Below are 16366 nucleotides of genomic sequence, written 5' to 3' on the forward strand. Positions count from 1 at the left end.
GTAACTTAATCCAAAAAAATCATGACTAAGAGAGTCGGACACAACTGAAGTGACTTAGCAGCAGCAGCAGCAGCAAGAGTAAAATTAATCTTAAAATTAAATACTTTTGCAAGTGAATATCTTTTCTCAACTCCATAAGAAGTAAAGACTCAGTTAAGTAAGTTCAACTACCAAAGTGCTATTTATTGTTATCTTCGTTTTAGATTTCTTTTCTTTATTTCCAAAGAGGATGATATCCAAAAGTGAGAAATTAAGAACATAGCATTTATTTTGATATCCATGACTCACCATTTTTTGCAAACTCTTTACTAATGGTTCCCAAACTTATTTGACATAACCTTCTGTTAGCTTAACATATTTAAGCATAACCCCAGAATATATAATCCCACATTGTATATTCACTTATAAATATATGCATGTACCATATTGATTTGTTATATGATATACACAAAAACAGAAGTTTGAAAAGAATTTAAAAATAAAAACACAAAAATGTTCTAAATATTTTCTCTCCAAAACTATTGAATCATCATTTACATCACAGCATTATACTTGACCTACACCCAACTCTCATACTTGAGATTCTAGGACCTTCCTCTTATGCATTAGCATTCTGCTTTCAAAGCCAAGTTTTCAAAGAAGGAAAGTAAATATGGTGATATGTTACTAACAGAACAATGCAAAACCTGGCCCTGTTTTATTCACTCCATAAACAGGACCATCAGGACATACATGTCACTGATTTATTCTACTTGGGTTTTTAAGAGGTTCCTATTTGCCATGGAGAAAGAGAAGCAATTTAAGGAAGAAAGTAAAGACAAGCCATAATGGAAAATATAAAATGATACAGACAGAAAATAGAAAGGATTTAAAAGAAATCTCATTTTCAGAAATAGAGATCTATAGAAGTGGAATGAGTTCATCTATTTGTTAGAAATAAAGCCAAGCCAAAGTCCAGATCACCTGAGTTTTAATCCTTGGCAGTACTGAGAAGGGACTGAATTTCCGTAACCCTGGTTATCTTAAACAGAATTCTGTACTAGCATAAATGTGTTAAGTAAAGAATCTTATTTATTTAGGCAATTTTCCCTTCTTCTGTAATAATGATGTTTTTCTTCCATAAAGTCTTCAACTTCAATAATTTGTTTTATTATTTTTCTTTTTCTTAAATTTTTTATTTTACTTTACAATTCTGTATTGGTTTTGCCATACACTGACATATTTTAATAGCATGCAATAATCAATGGGGAGCTGGCTAGGTGCTGTGGAAAGAGTAATGAAGTGTCCATAGGAGACTTGGATTCTAATACTTCTCTCACTCTATAGGTATCATGTGGTCTTCTCTTGGAGCTCCAATTTCCTCACCAGTTGACAGAAACTATCATTTTCAAGATTCCTTTCAGATCTAACATTATTTGTCTGAAGAACACTGAGTAATAATATTTATATACTATTATAAAGATAAAATTATAAGAAATAAAACAAATGTTTCTTACAAGAAACTATATCCATGGACTATAAAAACAGCCCATTGTAGTAAGCAGCTTTGACTTTCTGGTTCCACATTTTCTTGATGAGTTGTCTTTCTCAAAGTAAATATTCCCTTTTTCCAAACTCCCCTTTTCCTAACACACTCCATCCATTCATGGGGATAAATATGATAAATACAATCCTCAGGAGAGTCAAGAGGAGAAAAACAAATTCCCCATCCTCCTTGGAAGAATCACCATCCTGTCTGTTGGCCAGTTAGAAGAGTCAACTTCAATTACTCCCTATTCCATCTATCTAACCTATCTCTAAGAACTACTACTTATCTCAGAAATAGCTCATCCATTTTCTTCCCTTCCTTACCTAATCAAGCCACCATTATCTCTTACTTGGATTATTGCAAAAGTCTTCTCACCAGAGAGCCTGTGTCAAATTTTGCTCCCTATCAATCTGTTCCACAGATTGGTACTGATATTTATAAAACATGAAGTTGATATATTTGTAAAATATGAAGTTGATATGATATTTGTAAAATATGGTTAATCAGTGCCTTGCCTAAAACTCATTGTGTGCATGCTAAATTGCTTCAGTTGTGTCCAACTCTTTGCAACCGTGTGAACTATAGCCCACCAGGTTACTCTATCGATGGGATTCTCCAGGCAAGAATAATGGAGTGGGATGCATGTCCTCCTCCAGGGGATCTTCCAGACCCAGGGATCAAACCCACATCTCTTATGTCTCCTGCATTTGCAGGCGGGTTCTTTTACCACTAGCCCCATCTGGGAAGCCCAAAGACCCTCTAGTATACCCTTAAATCACTCTGCAGTCTCCTCTTGCCATGGTTAATCTTCTCATCAAAGGACTTTGGTTACTGATGGTAGTTGTGGTGATGGTTTATTTTTAGCTAGTTTCACTAACAAATTATGCTCTCTCTAGCATCTATGCTTTCAAATATGATTTTCTCTCCTGGACATTCCTCCTTCTCAATTCCCAACTCCTTTTCCAGCCTGAACGTCTTGTTTTCAACCTCTGTTTAGATTTCACTTCTTTCAGAAGCATTCACCTAATTCTGCATTCCACCATAAAGTCATATCTGAGCCGAGGCTGTATCTCCTGAGAGCTACCCCATTTATCCCCAAATTCTGCTCTCTCCCTGATTTATAGCTGCCTGTAAAATTTAATAAACTCCATGTAATATAACAGATAAACATAAAAACAACAAAATGAAAATCAGCACTAGGCTACTGTTTGAAATCACTGCCTCATTAATTTTAAGTAAATGACTATGACCACAGGCCATCTTATTTGGCTATTAAAATACTTTTAATTTAGTTTCAACATAAAGAATAAGCACTATTTGAATTGCAGATACTACAGCTGATTTTAGAATGCCAGTGTCACTCAGAATTTACCTAACCTCTACTCACCTGCTTATTATCCTTGCTAATGGCAAGGAGGAGTGCATTTGAAAGATGGATAATATGCAATCATACCATCTGCATGGGTGGGGAGAGTGACTTTAAAAACCAAAAAGATGGGTGGAACCCTTTTCTACCCAAAACAGGAAATGGCAGCTTCCCAGCAGTCTGAGAAATTCCCATCTATAAGGGGATGGTCTCTGGCGCAAGCAGATAATTGGAAGCTGACTACACTTCAAAGTTCAGAGATACATTCACCTTCTCAATTTCCTTTTGAAAATTCAGATTATAAACTTTCCAAATCCGTAAATTTATACTCAAGTCAGGAATTCTCACACAGTCTTAACCCAAATCAATTAACCTACTTTAATAATGTAGAGTCTGAAATTTACATGGCAACAAGCTTCCATTTAGAAACTATAATTTGATGTTATATATAGACAAAATATATCACCTTTCTGGGAAAAACTAGACTAAAACTAAAATCTGATATTTATTCTTTTATATATTTTGAAATACCTTTTCTTAGTTTTTTATATAAAAATAAGAACATTTAACACACTCATCTAATCTCAACATTAAGAAATAATAAAAAGCCTTGCAGTCTTTTTTAAATGTTTATAATCAAACAACTAAATATATTAATATTTGAAACTGCTTCTTAAAGAAAAACAATTATGCATAAAACATGTCATAAATATTTAAGATATTTTAATACTACACAGCAATATTTAAAAAGCCAACAACAATGTGGGTTCTATCTAAAATAGTAATTTACTAATGGAGATGGGGTTTTTTCAAATGTTACAGTGGATATGAATATAGGCAAGGTGGGGCCATTATGGAAAATAGTGACAGTTTCACTAGAGAATATGCCCTGTTTCTTAGCATGAGATTTGGAACCTTTTATCCTTTGTGGGCTATTGACCAATAGGGTGGGATCTGAAAGGGGAAAATCCATGGAGAGCCATACAGAAATAAATATACTTTGTTATAACTAGTTTTTGAAGGTTGAAGGTTTGAAACAAAATATGATACAAGCTGTCAATTATTCAGTTTGAAGATAAAAGGACATGAACAAATGTATCCATGTTCTGAATCTTTCCATCAGCTTATAGCAGCTTTTTAGTTTCTGTTCTCACACTCTATTTAAACTGCTTAGACAGAAGGCACCAATGACCTTTTTATTTCCAAATACAATGGATCCTTTTTAGTCTTCATCTTACCTGACACATTTGATCCTATTCACAACCAGTAGGGGAGAAAAAATCTTTTTTCCTCTACCCTTCCAGATTCTCCTGACTAGGACACTTTTGACAAGACAGATTAACAACATAAAAACAAACAAGTTTATTAACTTTTGTATCATGCATATACAGGGAAATATTCAGTGTTGAGTAAATCAAAGAGTGGTTGCAACTTGAATTTATATCGCATCTTAACAAAAAGAAAAAGGACTTTGAGTTTCTTGTACAACAAACTGTTGGCATATAAATATGTGTAGGAGCTAGTGGAAGATAAAGACTAATTAAGTAAACATTATTATGTAGGATACTTTGGTGCAGTCTCTGATAATTAACTTCTGTCCTTCTTGGAGCAGAGCAGATGGAGAAAACCTTTTAAAAGCTAGGTCCTGCTTTTCGGCAAATATCTGTTTCTTTTCACTGCCTTCAGCCCAAAACAATTCTTATGTCAAATTGGCATATAATGGGGCGGTATTTTCTGCTCCCCTACAAAGACATTTCTCAGCAGTTGGCTTTTGTGACATTCCTTCTGAACTTATCTTTTCCTCTTGTATCTCATATACCAGTTGCCTTAAAATATCAGTGTTTTCCCTGCCACCAAAGCATCCCAATTATTTAGCATGGTATCTATTCTAAGATTTTCCTAATCTGAATTCTGCCTACAATTCCACTCTCAAATCTAGTTACACTACTCAGCTACTTCAAATCACTGATCATTTTTTGATCAACTACATACTTTCAGTCACTGTGCCAACCTACATGCTTTTCTCTCTACCTAGAATGCTGGACTTTTATGTCTCTGCATAGCAACTTCTCTGTAATTCTTTAAGACCTAATTCAAATATCAGTACATTTATAAAGCTTTCTCCTTCCTCCCAAACTTGAATTAATCTATGCAGTTTATACAAGATTTTAGAATGTGCCAAATCGCTTCTGTTGTCTCTGACTCTTTGCGACCCCATGGGCTGTAGCCTGCCAGGCTCCTCTCTGTCCATGGGATTCTCCAGGCAAGAATACTGGAGAGGGCTGCTGTTACCTTCTCCAGGGCATCTTCCCAACCCAGGGATCGAACCCGTATTCCCTGTGTGTCCTGCACTGGCAGGCAAGTTCTTTACCACTGAGCCAACTGGGAAGAGATTTTAGAATAACAGATATCAAATTGAATTCTTATTGATCACTAGCAAATAAATTATTTGAGGACTGAGAATATAGCTTATTCAATCATAAAATTAATTCAATAAATGTTGATTTACTGACTCCTATAAACTGCTCTAGTTACAGGGGAGGAATATTCCAATACTGGGCATGTGACTATCACAGTAACTTAACTTTTTCCCCATCACTCTACTCTGTTACTAGAAACTTGATCTTGAGCAATCATTTAACAAATGTATGTATTAATTTTCTAATCTATAAGATGAATATAGGAGCCTATATTTAATAAAGTTCTAACTTCAAGTTGTATTTTAATTATTCCCTTATGAAAAGCAAAATGCTGACTTTAAAAGGTATCAACAAACAACTATTTTCTTCTGCCACACCTTATATCCACCATTAGTTGCATTACTCATTCCACCTTCTTTATAGTTCCTATTATTCTCTCCAGTTTTTATAGCAATTACTACTGTGGCCACAGGGACAAAGAACTTCCTTCATAAAAACATTATGATGGCTCTTTGCAGTGGCAGTATCTGTGAAGACTAGAAGAGAATCTGAGAATAAGACCAGTAAGTTTCCTTAAATTTGGCCTTATTTTCTATTCTCTGCCCAAATAATAATCATAACTGGATTTATCAAATAAGCTAAGAGGACTAGTTCAAGATGTCCTAGATAATACAGAAATGTAAGACAAGCATATTTGGCAGAATTGCACACAATGTGCTCAGTCACATTTGATTTTTTGTGGCCACATGGATTGTAGCCTGCCAGGCTCCTCTGCCCACGGCATTCTCCAGGCAAGAATAATGGAGAGGGTAGCCTCTCCTTTCTCCAGGGGATCTTTCTGACCCAGAGATCAAACCTGGGTCTCCCACACTGCAGGCAGATTCTTTACCATCTGAGCCACCAGGGAAGCCCAGTAATATTTAAGGTCTAATTCTGCCACATATTCTTGGAAGAAGCATCCTATCATGAGACCTTAGCATATCTATACATTCTTTTTTTAAATTTTTAATTGAGGCGTAGTTGCTTTACAATGTTGTGCTGGTTTCTCCATACAACAACATAAATCAGTCATAAGTATACATATGTCCTCTCCCTCTTGAATCCCTGAAAATTCTTGCTCAATATACCAAGAATGCAAAATCCTGGCAGCTCTTCTCATGGATCAATTCTCAAGGTTGCATTTGCAGCAAGCAACCTTTAGGGATGATGTCTTGCTCCTGACAAAGAGTTGGCTTGCTTCAGCAAAACAATGGAAACAATGAATAAATAATAAAAACAGTGAATTCCCAAGTTCAGTGTTTCCTTTCCTTCCTATTTCATTGATATATAATTGACATGCAAGTTGCTTCAGTTGTGTCCAACTCTTTGCGACCTTATGGACTGCAGCCAGCCAAGCTCCTCTGTCCATGGGATTCTCCAGGCATGAATACTGGAAGGGGTTGCCATGCCCTTCTCCAGGGGATCTTTCAGACCCAGGGATCGAATCTGTTTCTCTTATGCCTTCTGCATTGGTAGGCAGGTTCTTTACCACTAGTGCCACCTGGGAAGCACAGTAACTGATATACAGCATTGTATCTGAGAATTTCCCAGGTGGTGCTAATGGTAAAGAATCCACCTGTCAATGCAGGAGATGCAAAAGAGGCAAGTTCAGTCCCTAGGTTGGGAAGATCCCCTGGAAGAGGAAATGGCAACCCACTCCAGTAGCCTTGCCTGGAAAATCCCATGGACAGAGGAGCCTGGTGGGCTACAGTACATGGAGTTGCAAAGAGTTGAACACAAGTTAACACACACACACACTGTATATAAATTTAAGGTATACAATATAGTGATTAGACTTACATACATTATGAAATGCTTACCACAATAGTTCAGTGAACTTTCATCATCTCATATAGGTACTAAAGATACAGATATTAAAGAAATAGAAAATACATTTTTTCCTTGTGATGAGAAGGTTGCTGTTTCTTGATATCCCACTGTTTGCGCAGCATCCATGGAACAGGCCTACCTGCATTGCCTCTTTTGGATTAGGGGTTCAGGGATGGGGAATCAGTTCCAATCACCAGGAAACTCATGATGCTTAGTGTGTGGTGAATAATAAAAATTCTTTGTCCCCAACTCAGGAATCTTCTATCTTCTGCCATGATATATGAAGCAGTGGAAAGACTAGCTTGTTTACTTGTAAATAAGATAAAATCCCAGACTCTGTACAGGTCTTTTAAAAAGTTTTATTTTATTTGTTTGGCAGCGTTGGACCTTAGTTGCAGCATGTGGGTCAAGTTATTTTCATTTTTCCCTACAAATAGGAAAGGAATAACACACAAAATGTCATGCTTTTTGCCGTCCTGCTAGAAAACACCATAGTCCTTAATCTACTGTTTCATAATCATGACAAAATTTTCCATTACCTAAATGTCTTTATAAATGGTCTCTTCTTTTTTTGCTTGAGTTATTCTGATCTCATCCCCATGTGATCTTGGTAGTTGTCTAGTTTACTCAATAATCTGACCTGATTCCTATTTTGTGTGTCTCTTTTACTTGCAGCTATCTGTAACTAGCCCATTTGGCACCTTGTGAACACCTTCGTTCTTCTTACAGGACACCAATAAATCTGTTCCCTGAACAGATCTTTTGCCTTTTTTAAAATCTCATTTGTCAGTAGATGATCATTATTAGTGAACAATATTTATTAGTATTCAATGTGATACCTTAATGTGAATTATATCCTACTAATTTCCTCCATTCTATTTCTTAAAAGTTAGGGCATTCTGTCACCACAACTATAAGTGACTGAACTTTTTGTCCCTTGTTTGATTCTCTCCTAGTTCATTCCAGTTAGTAGACACCACTAAGAATTTTCACTACTTTAACCCTCTACCTTCTATTCTAGAAGAGACATTCTGACACACAAGAGGAACTTGCTACAACATTTGTGGCCTTGCTGATTTATTTTCCTAAAAGAACAGGCACTGCCTTAATCATAAGTAACATAAATCCACAAAAATCTTCCCCTAAGTGGATCTTTAATTACAATTAGGGCAGAAACATATTTCTTCAAGACATTCACGAAAGAAGCACACCTCAATAATTTCACTAAAGAGATTAATGTTGAAAAAAGCCTAAGAACAATAAAGAACAACAATGTGTACCAGGGATCAGGAAGTATACACTTCTGTGAATAACAGAGAGGGTGAGAAGAACATACTTTTAATACATTAATGATGAATCACTTTTTAAAATTGCTCAGAAATCTTATCCTAACCTGTATGATTAGCTGTGTATCCTATTGTCTCATCTCTCTGTGGTCCAGCTGACTCAAGATTTTTTCTTAGTTAGGAACACCAAAATATATGCTCAGACACATAGATTTTCAATTAAAATACTTAAAGCACGGTATATATACTACTTCTAGCTCAGGCAACATAACCAACCTGCTTAATACTCAGAAAAAAACTTACAGAAAATAGAAAAAAATGAGGAGGCAGAGGAATATGTTAAAATGAAGGAACAAGATAGGATCTCAGAAAAAGAACTAAACAAAATAGAGATAAGCAATCTATCTGAGAAAGAGTTCAAGATACTGATCATACAGATGATTACTGAATCAGAGAGAAGAAAAGGTGAAACAGATGATCACAGTGAGAATTTCAACAAAGAGTTAGAAAATATAAAAAAGAAGCAATCAGAGCTGATGAATATAACATCTGAAGTGAAAAACACGCTAGTGGAAAACAGCAGTATATTACATGACCTTGGTATACCAAGTAGTTTCCAAATTGGTCAATATTTAAATTCTTTGCCTATTTTTGAGAAAATCACTGGATCAAAAATGTCATTAAGTGTGGTTATGCCGCTGCTGCTACTGCTAAGTCGCTTCAGTGGTGTACAACTCTGTGCGACCCCATAGACAGCAGCCCACCAGGTTCCACTGTCCCTGGGATTCTCCAGGCAAGAACACTGGAGTGAGTTGCCATTTCCTTCTCCAATGCATGAAAGTGAAAAGTGAAAGTGAAGTCGCTCAGTCATGTCCGACCCTCAGCGACCCCACGGACTGCAGCCTTCCACGCTCCTCCATCCATGAGATTTTCCAGGCAAGAGTACTGGAGTGGGGTGCCATTGCCTTCTCCAGTGGTTATGCTAGAGGTTTGTTATTAAATCTATTATATTACATATTGAAAATAAGCTTTAATGTAGGGAAAGAAATGTCTCCCACTTGATTCTTAAAACACACACACACACGCACACACACACCAGATCAGCAATCTTGAAGACAAAGCAGTGAAAGTCAGCCAAGCTTAAAGGGTAAAAAGGGGGACTTTAAAAATGAGGGATACTTTAAGGAACCTCTGTGACAACATCAAGAAAACTAACATTTGCATTATTAAGGTCCCAGAAGGAGAAGAAAGAGAAAGGGGTAGAGAATTTCAATTTGAAGAAATAATAGGTGAAAACTTTCCTGACTTGGGGAAAGAAACAAACATTCAGGTCCAGGAAGAACAGGGTCCTAAAAAAGATGGTCCACACCAAAGAGGCCCAGACCAAGATTCAAGTAAATGGCAAAAATTAAAGATAAACAGAGAATCTGCAAAGCAACCTGAAAAAGCAAGTCATTATAAACAAGGAAATTCCTGTAGGATACTTGAATTTTCAGCAGAAATTTTGCAGGCCAGGAGAGAATGGCCCAATATATTCAAAGCGAATATATTTTTTCACTTTGAAAGAAAAAAAAAAAAAAAAAAAACATACAACCAAGATTATAAGAATATTCTGCCTGACAAGATCATCATTCAAAATTGAAGAAGATAAAGATTTTACAGACAAGCAAAAATGTAAGACTGTGTCACCAATAAACTGGTCCAATAAGAAATATTGAAGAAACATCTCTAAGTAGAAAAAGTCACAACTAGAAATAAAGCAGTTATGAAAGGAATAATCTAATGGTAAAGGCAAACATAAAACTTGTAGGAAGGCTAAAAGACAAAAGAAGTAAAAGTACTGCCTTGAAAAGTAAAATCATTAATACCTACAATCAGTAGTTAAGGGATTCACAAAACAAAAAGATATAAAATATGATGTCAAAAACATAAAATGTTGAAATGAGTAGAGGATAGTAAAAATGAAGACCTGTTATAATGTGTCAAACTAAGAGATTATCAACTTAAAATAGACAACTATATGCATAGATTGTAATATATAAGGTAACCACAAGTTCAAAACCTATAAAGATACACAAAAATTAAGAGAAAAAAATCTAAATAAAACTCTAAAGGCAGCCATCAAATCACAGGGGAAAAGAGCAAAAGAAGAGGAAAGGAACAGAGGATAACTACAAAAATAACCAGAAAACAAGTTTAAAAGTGTCAATAAGTAACATATCTAGTAATAATTACTTTGTATGTAAGTGGACTAATTGCTCCAATCAAGAGACAGAATGGGTAACTTGATTTTTTTAAAAAAGACCTATTATATGCTGCCTACAAAAGACTCCAGATATAAAGGCACACAGAAACTGAAAGTGAGGGGACAGAAAAAGGTAGCCCATACAAATGGAAATCAAAAGAAAATTAGGGTAGCAATACTGTTATCAGACTTTAAGAGACAAATATATTATAAAATAAAAATATCAATCCAACTAAAAAATATAACAATGACAAATACATAGGCACTCAACATAGGAACACCTAACTACATACAACAAATGTTAACAAGTATAAAGTGGAAATTCACAGTAACACAATAAAAGTAGGGGACTTTAGCACCCCACTTATATCAATGGACAGATCACTCAGACAGAAAATCAACAAGGAAAACACTGGCCTTAAATTTCACATTAGATCAGCCTGGGAATTAATGGATATACAAAAACTACTCTCATCCTAAAGCATCAGAATACATTTTTTCAAGCGCATATTGAGCATTATCCAGGATAGATCTCAAGTTAGGCCACAAAACAAGTTTCAATAACTTTAAGAAGACTGAAATCACATCAAGTATCTTTCCTAGACACAATGGTATGTGACTAGAAATCACCTAAAAGAAAAAAAAAAAAATTCTTTAGCCATGAAAAAGAATAAAATCTTGCCATCTGCAGCAACATGGATGAATCTAGAGGGCATTATGTGAGGAGAAATAAATTGGGCAGAAAAGGATAAATTCCATATGATCTCACATACATGCGGTATCTAAACAAGGAAAACAAAATGAAAAGATATTCATAGATACAGGGAATAAACTGGCAGTTGTCAGATGGAAGGGAGAGTGAGACTGGGCAAAATAGAAGAGGAACAAACTTACAATTATAAAATAAATAAATCACAAAGGTATACAGCATAAAAAGTATAGTCAATAATACTATAACTTTGTTTGAGGACAAACAAACTATAATAACTTTTTCTGAGGACAAACAAACTAGGCTTATCATAGTGATCATTTTATAATGCATTCAAATGTTGAATCAGTATGCTTATACCTGAAACTAGTAAACTATAGTATGCCAACTAGCTAACTATACTTCACATACAAAAACAGAAACCCGATTTTTGCTAATAGTGTTTTCCATTTAAAATAAAGCCTAATAATGAGTATCAGATCTATTATTTTATAGCGATCTTATATTACATGTAGAGATATACTAGACAGAACTCTACTAAAGTGCCATTCCTAGTAACTTTCGTTTCTAGTCATTGCAGTTAAGCTTCCTCACACTATAGCAGTATAATCAGTGGTTCACAGGATGTGTTCAGACAAGAAAGTTCAACAGAAGTTGACAGAAGTTGAAGTTTATAAACCTGATTTTGGATTGCATTCCCCACTCCACTCTTGTTGGACAAGACTACCCCAAACATGGACAGACACAACCAGGAGGAAGGGAGGTAAGATGTAGAATGTGGGTTTTTTCCCCTCAAACAACGCTGGATTCCTAATATCTAAATTCATTTTCTATTGCTATGTATCAAATTTCTATTAGCTTAGGGCCTAAGAGAATCCAGATATATTATCTCACATTTTCTATAGATAAGAAATTCAGGCTGAGACCTCGGGTCAAAGTCTCATCAGGCTCAAATCAAGCCATCAGCTGGGCAGCATTCTTAGAGTTTCAGGATTCTCTTCCAAGTGCATTCAAGTTGGTGAAAAAATTCATTTGCTTGCAGTTGTAGGACTAAGGTTCTTTTTTCCCTGCGGCCACATGAGGAGCTCGCAACTCCCACATTGCACTGTCAGGTTCTAGCTGTATGGCCCTCTTAGAGCACGACATCTGATTGCTTCAAAACTACCAAGAAAAAGTTCCTGCTCCAGTCTGAAGCTGTCTTATATAACACAATGCAATTATGAGAGTGACTTCTCATCACTCTTGACAAAGTCTACTGATTAGAAGCAAGTCACAGATACTGCACACAATGAAGCAGAGATTTCAGAACAGCATGAACACCATCCCTTTACTGTTGATCCAATGATCCAGGCAAGGATCACTGAATGTCACCTTAGAGTTTCTCTGCCACAGTCAAGAAAGTTATTTCTCAGAAAATGTGATATTTGATTAGACACTTTAAGAATAAGGAATCAACTATGTGAAAACAATGGGCTAAGGAGACATCCACTGGGAATACAGGGAAGGGGAAATAGGATAAGGAAGGAGACAGAACTGAAAATGACTCCTAGCCATAGCCATATTAGTTATCTTTTCATTTCATCACTTGGTGCTAATGAATGCAAATAAAGATACAGTGTGAGTTTTATAAATCCAACTATCCAAGTTCTTAACAATTTCATACCCCAAGAGGTATGCATTAAGGTAAGAGACACAGAAAAAATGGTATATGTCTTCCTGGAGTGGCAACTTTATAAAAAAGAAATGTACTCTTGTTAAAAAACAAACATATTTATAGAATGAGTATATGAAATGGAGTATAACCTATTTTTTCAGATAAAACTTGAGACCTCCCACCAAGAAATTTCCAATTTGAGAGGGTATTACACATTTTCTCTCTCTGCAGTTAGGGGAACTTTGGTGGAAATGCTTGACACTCAATGCCATTTTGCTTCTAGTCTCTATCTACTTCAAACTTCATTAAATATTAATGAGGGAAAATTAACAAATCTTAAGAAATAAAATTTTCAGCACATAATCTCAAATGTAATACACATGAGCATATTTACCGCAGTCTTTACAGGGCAAGCTACAGACTAAATTGTTAAAAAAGACATTTAAATGTATATATAATGCAGTCATCCCACACTGGAGTCTTGGGCATTGTTCAGTTCAGTTTAGTCTCTCAGTCGTGTCTGACTCTTTGCGACCCCATGGACTGCAGCACGCCAGGCTTCTCTGTCCATCACCAACTCCCAGAGTTGCTCAAACTCATCCATCGAGTCAGTGATGCCATCCTACTATCTCATCCTCTGTCATCCCCATCTCCTCCTGCCTTCAATCTTTCCCAGCATCAGGGTCTTTTCCAATTAATTGGTTCTTCACATCAGGGGGCCAAAGTACTGGAGTTTTAGCTGTAGCATCAGTTCTTCCAATGAATATTCAGGATTGATTTCCTTAAGGATTGACTGATTGGATCTCCTTGCAGTCCATGGACTCTCAAGAGTCTTCTCCAACACCATAGTTCGATAACATCAATTCTTCAGTGCTCAGCTTTCTTTATAGTCCAACTCTTACATCCATACATGACTACTGGAGAAATCATAGCTTTGACTAGATGGACTTTTGTTGGCAAAGTAATGTCTCTGTTTTTTAATATGCTTTTTAGTTTGGTCATAGCTTTTCTTCCAAGGAGCAAGTATCTTTTAATTTCATGGGGGCAGTCACTGTCTGCAGTGATTTTGGAGCCCAAGAAAATAAAGTCTTTCATTGTTTCCCCATCTATTTGCCATGAAGTGAGGGGACCAGATGCCATGATCTTAGATTTCTGAATGCTGAGTTTTAAGCCAGGTTTTCACTCTCCTCTTTCCCTTTCATCAAGAAGCTCTTTAGTTCTTTGCTTTCTGCCATAAGAGTGGTGTCATCTGCATATCTAAGGTTATTGATATTTCTCCCAGCAATCTTGGTTCCAGCTTGTGCTTCATCCAGCATGGCACTTCACCTGATGTATTCTGCATATAAGTAAAATAAGCAGGGTGACTACTTAAAAAGCAGAGACATTATTTTGCCAACAAAGGTCCATCTAGTCAAAGCTATGGTTTTTCCAGTAGTCATGTATGGATGTGAGAGTTGGACTGTAAAGAAAGCTGAGCATGGAAGAACGGATGCTTTTGAACTGTGGTGTTGGAGAAGACTCTTGAGAGTCCCTCGGACTGCAAGGAGATCCAACCAGTCCATCTAAAGAAGATCAGTCCTGGGTGTTCTTTGGAAGGACTGATGTTGAAGCTGAAACTCCAATACTTTGCCACCTGATGTGAAGAGCTGACTCATTTGAAATGACCTTGATGCTGGGAAAGATTGAGGGCAGGAGGAGAAGGGGATGACAGAGGATGAAATGTTTAGATGGCATCACCGACTCAATGGACATGAGTCTAGGTAAACTCCGGGAGTTGGTGATGGACAGGGAGGCCTGGCATGCTGCGGTCCATGGGTCAGAAAGAGCTGGACACGACTGAGTGACTGAACTGAACTGAACTGAAGCAGGGTGACAACATACAACACTGACACATTCCTTTCCTCATTTGGAACCAGTCTGTTGTTCCATGTTGGGCAAACATGGAACAAAGGCTTTTTGTTCACTGGTTGGTTGGCTTTGTTTTTGTTTTTGTTCTTGAAGATCCAAATGCTTATCCTATGTTTTGTGGTGTAAATTTTTAACAATAGGCCAAAATCTATTCTTTCATTTCTCTTTAAAAACATTTTGCTATTAATAAAATTTTTATCTGAATACCCTGCATATTTCAACCCTCCTTGCAGCTATGCTATGCTATGCTATGCTAAGTTGCTTCAGTCATGTCTGACTCTGTGTGGCCCCATAGACAGCAGCCCACTAGGCTCCCCCATCCCTGGGATTCTCAAGGCAAGAACACTGGAGTGGGTTGCCATTTCCTTCTCCAATGCATGAAATTGAAAAGTGAAAGTGAAGTTGCTCAGTCGTGTCTGACTCTCAGTGACACCATAGACCATAGCCCGCCAGGCTCCCCAATCCATGGGATTTTCCAGGCAAGAGTACTGGAGTGGGGTGCCATTGCCCTCTCCACTCCTTGCAGCTAGATGTGGCCATATGGTTACGTTTGGGTTAATGTGAACAGTTAAATAGAAGAGATGGCCTTCTCTCTCTCTCTCTCTCTCTTTTTTTCTCCTTCTTCCCAGTGCCTGAAATGTAGAAGTGATGGTGGTGTATCATCTTGACTCATGTGGACAAGAGCAACACTCAAAGGATGGTGGAGCAACAAAACAAGTATCCTGGATCTCCAATACAATGGAATATAGCTCTGGGCTGTGTATGCCCAGGCTGTAAGGTGGAAGGCTCTATTTTGATTAAGCCTTTGTAATTTAGGGTCATTGTTAGAGCAGCTGAACCCATTTCCTAACTAACAGAATCTGACAGCTGCCCTATCAGAACCTGGGCTTTCCAGGTGGCTAAATGGTAAAGAATCGCCTGCCAATGCAGGAGACGTGGGTTTGAGCCCTGGGTCTAGGAGATCCCCAGAAGGCAGAAATGACAACACACTCTAGTGTTCTTGCCTGGAGAATCCTGTGGACAGAGGAGCCTGGTAGGCTACAGTCCATAGGATCACAAAAGGTCAGACACAACTAAGCGTGCACACACATGCTATCCGAACCTACAGTATGTGGTACTGACTTGGAGATTGAATGGTAGGTGATGATGAACAGAAAGCAAGATGATAAGTTTGCTGACTCTTGCTATGCCACAGCAAAATGTTTAGTAGAACTGTCATCTTGAAAGTTAGTACTTTAAAAGTAATAACTAAGCCTCCAGCTTGAGAAAAAGTGCATGGAAAAAGTATGAATGGTAGTATGCATGGCTACCTTTTTGATTCTTCCAACAACAGGTTTTAAAAGATATAAATGCAGCCTAAATAAGAAAGTCTTAAGCAGAT

The 16366-nt window shown here is 36.9% G+C and overlaps 1 protein-coding gene across 18 annotated transcripts in view; it reads right to left on the reverse strand.

The window, feature by feature from the left end:
• The window catches only part of KIF21A (kinesin family member 21A), a 195145-nt gene that overhangs the window by 81353 nt on the left and 97426 nt on the right, over nucleotides 1-16366 (reverse strand). The gene's annotated exons all lie outside the window — the stretch shown is intronic.

Source organism: Oryx dammah, unplaced genomic scaffold (genome assembly GCF_014754425.2).
Source record: "Oryx dammah isolate SB20612 unplaced genomic scaffold, SCBI_Odam_1.1 HiC_scaffold_29, whole genome shotgun sequence".
Classification (NCBI taxonomy): Eukaryota; Metazoa; Chordata; class Mammalia; order Artiodactyla; family Bovidae; genus Oryx; species Oryx dammah.